This window comes from Euwallacea similis, chromosome 5 (genome assembly GCF_039881205.1).
Source record: "Euwallacea similis isolate ESF13 chromosome 5, ESF131.1, whole genome shotgun sequence".
In the NCBI taxonomy this organism is placed as follows: domain Eukaryota; kingdom Metazoa; phylum Arthropoda; class Insecta; order Coleoptera; family Curculionidae; genus Euwallacea; species Euwallacea similis.
Window position 1 is genome coordinate 5,490,951 of NC_089613.1, and position 13,472 is coordinate 5,504,422.

A 13,472-nucleotide genomic window follows, 5' to 3' on the forward strand; every position below is an offset into this window, starting at 1 on the left:
GTTTAATACTGACATAACATACTTGCTTACATCTCTGCTTTCTTCGCAGGGCAGTGCTTTTGGGCCGGTCACAAAAAATTGCACTTTAATTCCTTAAACATCAGTGGCGTATCAGTCAAGTATTTAAGGATATTTTAGGGTATTTTGGCAGCGACGATAAATGGATCCTAAAACTATAGGATACACCGCTCCTTCTTGTACAAAAATAGTTTTAGGCAAACTTTAACGCAAACAGAATACACGCAATTTTGTGAGGGGCAAAAAAATGTATACATTTTTACTTTCTAAGGCTCAAAATAGTTATCTAGAGATATTTCTAAGACTACGTAAGAATCTTTAAAATGTTTAGAAATGAATCTGCAGTAGGCGTGTCTCGCATCTCTGTTGAGGAGTCATTTTGCAATGCTAAAACAGCCATTATTACATTGTCAAAAGTCGTAATAAAATTGAATTAATTCTCAGTTGATTTTGCCAGCAAAATTTATTTCCGCATTAAGTGGACAAACACTATAAACCCAAAACCGGAAAAATTTCAATTGCGTTGGCATTGAAAAACTTTAATTGACATCGGACCACCACAGCTCTTGAGACCGCTCCTCTGATTTCGAAATAGGCAGTCATAACAACTCTTACATAACTAAAAATTACTGTGTCTTTAGACACTATGGCACAAACACTTGAGGTTAAACAAACAGATTTTTTTCAACAAATAATTGCAACCTACTTTGAATTCTAAAATATACTAACACCGATAAAAATGTGGTTTTCGTCTTGAGCAAACACGACTGTTTAAACAAAGAAATCCGAAACCATTGAGAGGTTATTAAAGTGTGTATTTTTCAATCATAAACTACGTGAATTATTGGGAAGAAGTGTAAGCGTTAGACTTTATCCCACTCCATTCTGCAAAATTAAAAGTAAATAAAACTCATTGGTTTACAATTTTTTAACTGCTTAATGATTTTGTTTCATCGAGATATGGAGATTACTTATGTTGGCCTTATATCTTTGGAAAGGGAATAAATCACCCAGTGGTGTATACGGTGTGTTTAACATTAAACCTAGAGTAACGAAATATCTCGAATAGCAGGAATCCTATAAAGAAATGTTTAGTATCAAACTTTAATCACTCTGGGGGTAGAAATGTATTAGTGCTAAAGTTGATTCCTCTCCACCCCCGTGAAAGCAGGGTGGGGGTTGCCTTTTTAGTGCCAAATAGCAACATCCGTTTTTTTTTGCAGATGCGGATAATGCGGCTAAAACTAAGAAACATTTATTCGAAACATTTTTTTCGATTGATGCTAGAAATTACTGTAGTTAAAGAAATTCAATTTCTCTTTAACTTATGATTTACCGAAAGGTTTGATGATATCTGCTTTAAAATGAATGAAAACGTGAACTTTTGTCTAGCTTTCATTTAAACTAAATGCTCAAAATGATATGAACCTGAACTTTAATGCGTTTATTTATCCGTGTTTTAAAGGATTCTTCACATTTACGAAGGGTGTCTTCTGGAATATTGAGACAAGCGTTTATAATTTGCAGAATCATATCTTCACGTGTCGTTGGTATTTATTTATAAACCTGATCTTTAAGATATCCCCACATAGAGAAATCCGGCGGAGTAAGATCTGGAAATCTAGCAGGCCAATTTACCGCACCAGATCTGCCGACACATCGACAATTAAAATAACGTTAAGAACTTCTCTTGCCACCGCAGAATAGTGGGCTGGACAACAGTCTGACACACTTTTAAGTTTAAGTCCTGGAGTAGTATAGACAGTTCATTTTCCAAAATATTCCGGTATATTTCACAGTTTCACATTCACCCACAATCAAATTGCCTTTAATTGTATGAGCACCGATAAGCTTATTACCAATGATTTCATACCATACGTTAGCATTCCCAGGACGCCGGTGCTTAACTTGTTGAAGCCAATGCAGATTTTCAACATTCCAATAATGCATGTTATGTCTATTAACTGTACCATGATTTATAAACGATGACTCGTTAGAGAATAATACACAACAGAAAAAGTTGGGATTTCGTTCTATCTCTCCAGATGCTCGCTGATGAAAGTCTAAAGGATGTTGAAAATCTACCTTTTGGAGCTCTTGTTGTGTAAAGAGATATGATAAGGATGAAACTTGAGCATCCTCAGAATTCTTCACACACTCATATGAGAAATTCTTGATAATCCTAATATTTCTTTTATGTTCGCTTGGGGATTAAAAGCCACAGCACCTAGAACTGCAATTATTTTTTCCACACACAGTAGCTGGGCGAGTTCTTTTTTTCCGATTTACAGCCCCTTCATAAATAATTTTTTTAATCACACAACAGGAAGAAGTTCAGGATCGTGGTTTTTCAGGAAAACGCTGGGCGCAGAGATTGACAGCATTATCTAAATACCCATTAGCTTCTCCATACACCAAAACCATTCCGATTTTCTTGCATACGGTCAAATACTCCATCATGAAGCAGTATTAACAACAAAATGTTTAAAAGTAGATGTTTTATTTGTTTACGTCATGGTTTATTTATCACAGCTTGTTGCCATAGATTTTTTTGTCCCATAGAATTTTTTTAAAAGTGAAGGTTACCATTTAAAATATGAATTAAATTTCGTTAATTACAGTGTTTTCTAGTATTAATCGAAAAAAATGTTTCAGACATATTTTTCTTATTTTTAGCCATATTATTCGAATCTGCAAAAAAATGGGGATTGCTATTTGAAATTAAAAAGTTAACCACTACCCCGCCCACGCGAGAGGTGGAGGGAAATCAACTTTAGCACCAATACACTTCCGCCTTAGAGTGATTAAAGTTTGGTACTAAACACTTCTTTATAGGATGCCTGGTATTCGAGATAATTCATTATTCCAAGTTAAATGTTACACACTGTATTTAAGCGGAGAATCCTGCTCAGGGCCGGCCTAAGCAAGTTTAGGGTCCTGAGCGAAATTTTTAATCACCGCCGCCCTACCCTCAAGAAAAATCGCTGACTAGAAAAGTCCGCTTCTTTCCTGGTCTGCCGCTCAATTTCGACCGCCCCTCCCCCCTCTCGGGACGGTACCGATCCTGTTACGCCACTGTTTCTTTTTGAATCAAGCTAAAAACTGCACCTTTCATACATGATGCATTGGGGGATTCCGGAGTAAAAAACTCATTACCGTTGAGATTCTACCTGAGTAACTATCGTATAATTTTCGAAAATTTGGCCTCAATCACAAATAAATCGAACTTCAAATTAAATTACTGTGTATAAACTAACAAACCCACTAACGGTTTCGGCAATAATTTCCCATCTCCAAAATCATCCCATCATTACCATGAACTAATCCGTTTATACCCTCGAATTAAGCCTGCTCATCAATGGTTTACGTAGTCCTAGCCCAAATCCGAAACATTTTATTGGCGTTTGAATGTGTTTTAATGCTGCTTTATGAACATGTAAATAGTGGAATGATGGCTGTTTTGACAATATCTCGGAGTTAGTTGGCTGAAAGCCTTAAGTGTGAAAAGACTTAAGAAGAAATGCATAAATATGTCTTTGAGGCGCCTCTTTATATGGAAGCAGCATAACTTATAGCTGTAGAAAGTGTGACTTTAATGTGGTGTGGTCGGGTATTGAACACAGTGTGCAAAATTATTGAATAGCTGAATGTTTTTGTAGTTAGGAATTTATTTAAATTATGAGATCTGGTTTTATACACCACTCGACCCAAGAAAAGTTCCAAAAATATCTTGAGGCGCTTCTTCTTGAGTGACCCCAAGAGAATTTTCTTGCAGGGGTCTGAAAATAGGTAATGCAAAAGGGCATAAATTTCTGTTAATTTCACTTTCGGAGTGCCTTCCAGAAACCTGGAATGATTCCAAGGTGCGCTCAAAAATATTCAAAAATTACAAAAAAGATTGCTTCATTTAAAAAAATAGTTCCTTTGAGATTACTTTCAACTTACTCAGAAATTTTACCTTCTCAGAAGTTAACTTTTCATCTTCGTCTTCCTAATAAACGTCCAAGTGAATCTTCTAAATGCGTTTCTTCTGATGTAGGCTTCTCGAAAAGCTCCTAGGGTGGTATCTCGAGCCAATGCCAGTAACCAGCAAATTTCTTCCAAGGCGGTGCGCGTTTAAAAAGCAACTCGCCCATTGTGTAAATTTCACTTTGACATTCCTTGGCGGACATAAATCGGCGGCAGTAAATTAAAGGTAAATTGGCGCCGCCATAAATAAATAGCGTCGGCCATTTTGTTGTGGCGTTCACGTCGGCGCGCGCCATTGAAGCAATTAAAGCAATGAGGAGTATGATAGGTTAATTAGGTACCAGCACCATGCCAAGTACCGTGCGTTACGTAAAAGGAAACATTGGTACGCGACAAGGTATTTATCATGATTTGCTTAATGCTGGGTAGTACCTTGTCACGTGTTTCTCTTCGTTAACTCGCACGGACTTATCTTCGTTGATTTATTTTCTAATTAGCGATTGCACAGACGCTTTGTAGCTGCACCATATTTCTTCATAAATATCTGAATTTTACGGGGGAATTTTGTCTTTTATTTTGCTTGGAAATAAGGCCTGACGCAAGTATAGGTTGCCGAAAAAAATGGTCAATCCGTCTCAAACAGGAGAATATCTTGCAAGAAAGTCAGATCTGACTCAACAGTAAAAAATCATTTCCATAGAACTCGTGCGAGTTGGACTCTTTAGGAGTTTCTCCCTTTAATGATGTACCGTAAACGCGGTTTATATGTATACTCTATAGCAACGCGCAGTGGTGAGAAATTGCCAGCGTCACGTTTCGTTCTATGGCAGCGCCATCTGTGCACCTCCAGAAGAATCACGTATTCCAACTGGTAATTGTTCTCATTTAGGTGAAAAAACTTCAAGAAAATCATGCCTTACAGAGAATTTAGGGACTCAGAAGTCGGTTTTTGCAAAGTTCCGTGTATCTGAAGAACTTTCCATCTGTTTGTCTCAGTCGCCTATTTACTGAAACTTCTCGTTCCAACAACTGTTTGCCTCAGTTCGAAAAGTAAATCACAAATATTTAAATTCCGATAATAACAGATAGTACAAGCCATATAGTGCGCTATTTCAAAATAACTGTTAGCGAATGCCATCTAAAAGAATTTTGATTACTTTCACTTACACAACCGACAAACAATACGAATTGCTGCACTTTCCTGGAATATTTTCACGCGTGTTTATTCTTATTTTTATTTGAATTAGACAGACAGTTGTTTCTAATTAATATCACAATCAGAGCTAATTAGGCGGGTAATTTAAATAAGTAATTACTAATTTAAGTACATGAAATTGTCAGATATAAATCGGTAACCCTTTCTAATTAAATTTGCAATTTTCGATTTAATTTCAACCGCTTTTCTAGCAATAATTGAGATGAGCCATCCAGGAGGCTTCAGATTCCAAATGAACCCATCAGAGACAATTATTTTTTATAGACGTACTTCACTGTCTAGCGGGCTTATATCTAAGAGATCTAATTATGTTTATACTACATAAATCCGTTGGAATGTTAAATAGAAGATAAAAATTCCTCAGAATTGTACATATTTTATATACAATTGTCTTCAAGACTGCGTTAATCTGGGTAAATAAGGCAGTGTAAATTAAATTATTTTGAAAGTGTGAAAGAATTTTGTATGAGAATATTGTATTCAAGCAGAAAACTTTACTGGGAACCGTGATGTTATGGAGGTTTGAGTGGGAAAGTATTTGCAATTCAAAAATATTTGTTTAAAATTAATATTAAGATGAGTAATCTCTCGAATCATGCGATTTCGGTGAAAACGTGAGTAATAATTAAAAATTGAGATCATCATGCTCCACCACTGATTTCACGAAACAAAAATTGACAGGTGTATTTGTTGGAAACCATAGGCGTACCTGGATAATACCGCCAATTGTGATAAGCCAGGTTAAATGAATAGCAGAATTTTTGAAATTAATGACAATTGGGCCTAACATACCCTACCACTGACTTTGTCATTAATCAGTAGCTGTAAAAGTGTATTGTATTTATGAAAATTTAAACTTTATGTATTAAAAATCAATGGCATACCTGACCAAATCTGAAAATCCTTAATACGCTGAATTTAATATTAACTAAATTATACAGGGTCCGGCTTTGAAAGCTGACACAATGCGTACATGGAAAATTACAAGTTTAACATAATTTTGAAGTTTGTATTTTGTTTTGTGGAAAAAATCTAACATTGTAAAAATATTTTCAACTTGATATGACTTCCGGTTAACCGGAAACTATATATAAAGAATTAATACTCAATAAGAATTTTTTTTTAATACTTATGATGTATATCGTATTTGTTGATTTTTTTCTTACCCATTGAATGGTGCAAAAATAATTGTAAGGTACTATTTGAAAAAAGTTACTTTTTTGAATTTAAAAATTCTAAATTTCAATAATTTTTTTGAAAAACTTTTTCAAATATTTTTCTTAATTCTTTAATTGTTTACAAAAATGTGTTCATTTTCAGTAATTTAAAAATTTACCTCATCACTTTATGTCAAATAATTTTTTAAATAATTGAGTTTTAGTAAAGCTCTACAAGTGTCAAAAAAGTCGTAAAAATCGAAATAAATCAAAAACAATTGAGAATCGGTATTATGTTGTGTTATAAAACTTACGTTTATTCTCGACACAAAATCCATTCTCACTAAAAAAACTGCCATGTTCCATTAAAAAAAATGAAGTAAGGGTCAGTTTCCGGTTAACCGGAAGTCATATCAAGTTGAAAATTTTTACAACGTCAAATTTTTTCCACAAAACAAAAATACAAACTTCAAAATTATATTGAACTTTTAATTTTCCATATACGGATTGGTCAGCTATCAAAGACGAACCCTGTATATACATAGTAAATTTTAAAAAATAGCCGCAAGAATGTGTTAAAAAGGGAAGAAAACTTAGTTTAATTTATTTTGTCTTTATTGTTGTTATTTGTCTTCTTAAACCACTGCGTTATTTCAAATCAAACTTCATGCGCTACGAATTTCCCTTAATAATCGCATCACTATTCTATGCAATTCTACACAGAAGAATTTCACATTTCCACAAACTGAATTACCTCTTGCACAATGGCTGCGTTTGAGGAAATATTTTCGGTCATAAATTCAGCATTAAAGCATCTTTTTCCCAGTTCATTTGCTTCCAGGATCGATACATTTTCCAAACTAAACTTATTGTTATTCTATGCAATGCTACAAATCCAATGTAAGTTCACATAATGCATGCCAACGCAGTCGCGAAAACACGAAAAAGTTTTAACAACTGCGCCAAACTTCCGGCATGGCAACAAACTTTTCCATTCCGGAATGAGATGTCCATTGTGGGCGAATAATGGAAAAATGCTTTTTGTAATTTCCATTGCCAACGAGGATATTTATCCAGTTGAAATGTTGCCTAATTGGAGTCAAACTACTGGTAAAGTTCCTTTCGAGTCCTCTTCAGGCTCGAACCCCTGTGTTGTTGGTCACAATCAGGAGATTCTGTAAAAAACGTTGAAAATAGTGCTTCGAAGAACACAACGATGGAATCTTCTTGATTAAATCGGTTCTGAGCCGGCTCTGATCCCATTTGAGGCATTAGAACAATGAAATGGCGCATTTCAAAACGTGGAGAGCCCAATCTGCTAAAAATACTGCTGGAGAAGAACCAATTTTGAGTAATTTTTCAAATTTTGAACGAGGTGTTATGAGCAATTTTTGAACTGACTTGAAAAAGTTCTGAGACAGGACGAAAATTCTTTGAGCGTAATTCAAAAAAACCTGTTGAACTTTTCTGAGTAGTTGACCGCCCGGGGTTCCAAGAAAATTTTCTGTACTAACCCTAAAAATTTTCTCCACTATTCAAAACTTCTCTATTATTTACAAGATCTCGGAAAATTCGATGTTTTAGTAAACTGGAACATAAAAGTGAGCTTAACATAATGAGATTAAAGATAACTAATCTCCTAGAAGATTAAATGCGTTGCTTTCCTTAAAAATTGTTAAAATCTCTAATTAGCTACCCAAGCAGCCTTTGGGCTTATCTCTATACCTAGATCGATACTTTTCTGGTGTGAACCTATTACGGAGATCCTAAACTTGATACGTTTCGGAATTAGGTACTTTCGAGACGTGTTTATTTTTAGGCACTTTTAAGTAAAGTCTGGGATTAATTTAAGAGGAAGTAATCGAGTACGCACTTCAGTTATATTGATTTTCATGTTTTGACTGAGGTTTAGCCAAAATTCTCTTTTCAACCTGGATTGGGTGAATTGTGCCACCCTGAGATCACTCGGGGTAAGGATCTAATTTTGCTGAGAAAAGTCCTAAATTTAATCACATCCCGTGTATAGAATTACATTAGCGAAATCAGCAGATAAACTCAGAAATCCATTTTTAAGACTCTAAGCGCATTTTAATCCCATGGAGCTGGCCATGGCAATTCATTTTGGTGGATTAAGAGCTGTCGAAACCAAACTTGTGCAAAATGCAAGGAATTTCCTTTTTTAAATGCTTATTAAACTTTTCCATTTCATTTATAAAATAATAACTGCTCCGTGCAGCGCTTTAATGTAGAATACTTTAATTTATTGCATCGTGTTTCTCTTGAAGCCAACGTGTTCCGCCACTGTTTTTGAAACTAGAGAATAGCGATAGATAATGTGAGGACAATTTGATAGTTTAGAGGACTAATTACCAGGGCCGCGTCAGGTTAAATTGTGCACAGAAACTGATAAGGCAAAGAAACATACTAATGCTGTTAAATTTCAAATTTGTAAAGTATCTGCAGAACGGTTAGAGTTGGGTTACTTTTGACAATCGATTTTTGGAAAAAAACTGGCTGAAAATTGACTCAAACTCGATGGATTTTGTGTGTAAAATAACGATGTCAAACTTTAAAAATGTTAAGTATCTCCAAAACGGTTAGAACTACATTATATATCATCTCATCTACACAATGGATCAATTTTGACACTGTCATTCGAGTTCGAAAAACAGCTAAAAATCAATCCAATCTTCCATTTCAAATAAATTTATCTACCGAGTTAGTATAGCCTATGTTGCTCAATTCCAAAAACACATAAAAATCCGGAATTGGTATTTCTGGTCACCTAAAAAGGCCTTAAGAGAGCTTATGCGGAAAAAAATCCTACTGAAAATTTAGTTTGCTGCGGAGGTAAAATCCTCCTCTTGATTAATTCGTAAAATTCAGTAAATGATCTAATTTTCAACTCTACTGACACCTCAGAAAGCGATCTCAAAATAAATTTCCCAAAGTGGATGAAAAGTTGTTTCTTGTTCGGTTTCAGTAACTGAGCTAATTTTGCACCAACTTTTTCCACACGAACAACTTTCCTTTTAATCTTGAATGCCGAGTTTCATACGGCTTATTCCATTTGTGCGTATAGCTCCAACTCACAGGCTCTAGATTTGCAAATTTTTGATCTATCGATAATTTCCCGATATATTTTTCCCTTACACATAAAATTTCACAGTCTGTTTCTCTCGAGGTCGCCCAAGATTTCCCTAAAAAGGCTGACCAAAATAAACCCACACCAATGACGAAGACAATGGGAAAAGTCGATACTTACATTAAATATTTATAGAGGCCAAAGGGTTTTGGCAAAGGACTCTATTTTCGTAGGCGGGGCATTAATATTCTTCGAGTATATTTTAGGGTCAAAATGGAGAATGTACGGTAATAATGCGTCCATATAAAAGAGCACTTCTAATCGATTCAGTATCATTTCGACACATACCAGAAGTGACATGATTTAGAGCTACAAATCTGAGACTATTAAAAATCTCGTCAGCCTCAATTTATACCTCTTCCCGATTCTATCGGAACGATCTGGGGCATAGGAATAATAGGTGAGCATTTTAGTTGACAAACTGACCGATATCGATCTGCTTAAGAGTTTATTGTCCCTGCTCGATTAACAGGGTCGCTGTTTTACTTAGGCTTTTGCCTGTGATAGGATCTCGCCTTGTTCGATAAGACTTCTTATTAAAAGGTGTAACATTCAAAGCTTTCGCTTTCTAAAAGGGTTCGGTTAAAACTTGACTATAAACAGGGTCGTAAATTAGAGGAACCTTAATGAAATTACGTGAACCTCTTTGGCGCCTCAAGGTAGCCAAAGGGCGTAAAAATTAACGGCCCGGACTTCCCAGAAAATCGTGCCGATTTGAAACAAGCGACTTTCCTGTTAATGAAACATTGTCAGCGAACGGCCTTTTTCAACTTTGAAGAACCGAACACTTTTGAGAAATACGCAGGAACGTACGCAGAACGTGACGTGGGAAAAAGCTCTAGAAATTGCAAAGAAAAATCAACTCAACGTGCACCTCGTCACAGTGAAGCAAATTGAGGTACTGAAAGTGGACAATGAAAGCACTCAGGATAAAAATAGTCTATTTGTGTGGGATCGCCCTGTAGAATGTCATATAGGGGTGGAATTGAATGAGTGAATCATTACTGTTACTGGTAAATTATTATTATGTGATTATTGCTTGCAACCATGTCAATTTGGCATAATTTAACTGAAGATGGCCTCTTGCGGTTTTCAAGATCCTCACATTACAAATTGAATTTGAAAAACTGCGGCACGTTACTTTAGAAAAATGTGTGAAAGTCGGTGGAATCGTAAAAAGTCCATTATTCTAAGAGACACTATTGTTACACTCATTACCGGATTCATCCCAAATCTTGCACGTTTCTATTCGGAAAGTTTAGATTTTCCAAAATTGTCTTTCGTTTAGCCACTCTGAGCCAGAAATTCAAAAATTCTGTGCATCTTTCCTTCATCTTAAAAAGATTAAGTAAGAAGAAATGTATCCTGTTGTCTCATCAATATTCACTGATTTTCTCTAGATATGGAAATATTCTCATACAAAACCCATTTATAGTACCCACAAGTGACGTCTTATCAATCTCTGCTCCCCAAACCCACAAGACACTCTGAGCAAACAGAAAAACAAAACTATTGACTGAAAATAGGTGTATTTTCACTTTCTTACCTCGTCATTCACACTTCATTCATACATGTTGCACCTCTCGAACGACGCATATCTAAAATGAATAATTTTAGTTTTAAATACGTATTATACGACTGCGTAGGTCTCAGGTACACTTCACGACTCTTATACTCGACATATGGACGCTTTCCTGATGTTTTCGGATATTTAAATAATGGAGATTACTTAAGTGAATTAATCATTAACGTTAGTTGTTTATGTAGAAATTGATGGGTTTTTTGAATCAGCTTTACCTACAGGGGAGAAAAAAAGTGATAGAGATTTACATTTTTACTCCAAAAAATGTGTCATCTCCGAGCCCAGCCCTTTGTGTGTAACTTTACACCGAATTTAACAAGCGTAAACAATGACCCATTGTTAGGCCTCTACCTTGAGGTATCACCTCCGAAAACGGGTCGGAATTACCATATTCATGGCGTTGAATCATAATTTGTTGACAGGTCTTTTTGTTTTACCACTCTACGTATAAACGGATATAAATGGTCGGTTATGAATATGTATGATGAACGGTTTAGTGGCGCAGACCCAAGTGACGCTTCAGATTTATATTGGAGGCGAAAATTGGGGCTGATTTTGAAATATTGGAAGTCTACATTTTCGAGATCTGTGAAACTAATTTTTCTCGAAGATTTCTGTTGCTCCTGCACACTCTGCCACCCACCCCATGAACGAGAGGTCAATTTTCAAAATTATGGCGTAATTAAACTGGGCATTTTAGGTAAACAAACAATTTGTTTGGCCTGCAATTCAAGAAATCGGCGCTGCCATTGAGACTTTTCAATAGTTTTCATAGAATACTTTTTTAATACACTCACGTGTTACTGCTCAACATTTCACGAATGTTTTTGCCCAAGCTACCACAGCAATTTTTATAAAAAGCTTACGCCTCTTATTCATTATCCTCCTCTTCATTACCGACACCAAGATGATCATCATAATAATTGTCATCCTCATAACCTTCATCAACATCATCGTCATCATAATCATCATCATCATCATCATCAACGTCATCATCATCATCAACGTCATCATCATCGTCATCGTCGTCGTCTCGATGCTCGCATACCTTTCCTATACATTTTTCTTGTGTTAATTTTGTGTATTCCTCGAATATTACCATGGGGCTATTTATGTTCCACTTGCTCCCCTAGTAAAATTTTTTTGCTCTTATTGGAGCGGTCAGTCACTCGGCCACAACTCCGCTCTCCAACCGATTAGATATGGTAATACCATTCGAAAAAAGGTCTCGTAGGGGCTTTGCCTTTGACCCGTTCGCTTTAGCCGCTCTTAAAACCATGGTTAATTTTTAAATACAGTCTGCTGTATAAGCTCATCTCACAACTTTTAATTTGGCCTTTTTGCTCCGTTTGCATTTTTGTTTATGGATCTGTGGGAAAACACCACTTGCCTTAAGAAATTCTTCATTGAGCAATCGCGGAAATTTTTTGTTGGATTTTATCTGAAACTATGTAGTTAGGAAATCCCCAACTGGCGCCTTCCACGGTAACAAACATCTATGTGTGGAAATAATAAAGGATAAACGTTAATCCCTTACAGGTATCGTGTATTAATAGTTTAGAGTGTTTATCTATCAGATATTTCCGTGACACAAATCTATACTTTTTCATTTTTTTCCGAGATTATCTCTAGACAAGTTTATTGACATTTCTAATGCGATGAGAACTGTGCGTTTAGTTTGTTTGCACACTACACAAGCCACGAGAATTCAAGTGACTTCAAAGGGTTAAAAATCGAACGGTTTCTTTGAAACACTGCCATATTGATTAATAATTATAGTCAGTGGGTATAGTTTAGTTTAAAAAAACTCGAAATGTAATCAAAAATCAACGGTAGATCCAAAACAGTTACAGATTCTGTACATTCTACATACCGTTTTTCTTGTATTACACAGCCCTACCGTTTGTAGCATCAGCTATCGTTTCGCACAGAAATTTGGACAAGAAAATTAGGAGCAAAAATATTTCTTGTATTCTATCGAATCACAGAATAATTCTACCAGTCGTAAAATGTGCACCAGATAATCATGGAGGAACAGTAGATCTAGGATGTCCATTGAGATATTTAAATTTGTTTTAATATCGGCTTTATCAATTTTCTTTCTCTGCTGGCAATTAGGGCCAAAACATCCTTTCAGTTCCGCTCGCAATCTACTGAATGAAGAATGAATACTACTGTTTCTGGTAACACGGGTCGGCTTAGTATAGACAGTGATTTCTGAAAAGGCGACTTAAAAACAATTAATTATGTAGAACAATTTTCAGAGTTTCAAATACTACTCAAGTCAAGTTAGTGTGGATTACCCAAATCTGTACGTACCTATAAAATGACCCTTTTCTCTCAAGTAGACGTTGATCCTGTAATTTTTCCTCGATGCTAAACAAT

General features: G+C 35.6%; 1 long non-coding RNA gene across 1 annotated transcript in view; it reads left to right on the plus strand.

Moving 5' to 3' along the window:
* The window catches only part of LOC136408862 (uncharacterized), a 133,549-nt gene that overhangs the window by 106,527 nt on the left and 13,550 nt on the right, over window positions 1–13,472 (plus strand). The gene's annotated exons all lie outside the window — the stretch shown is intronic.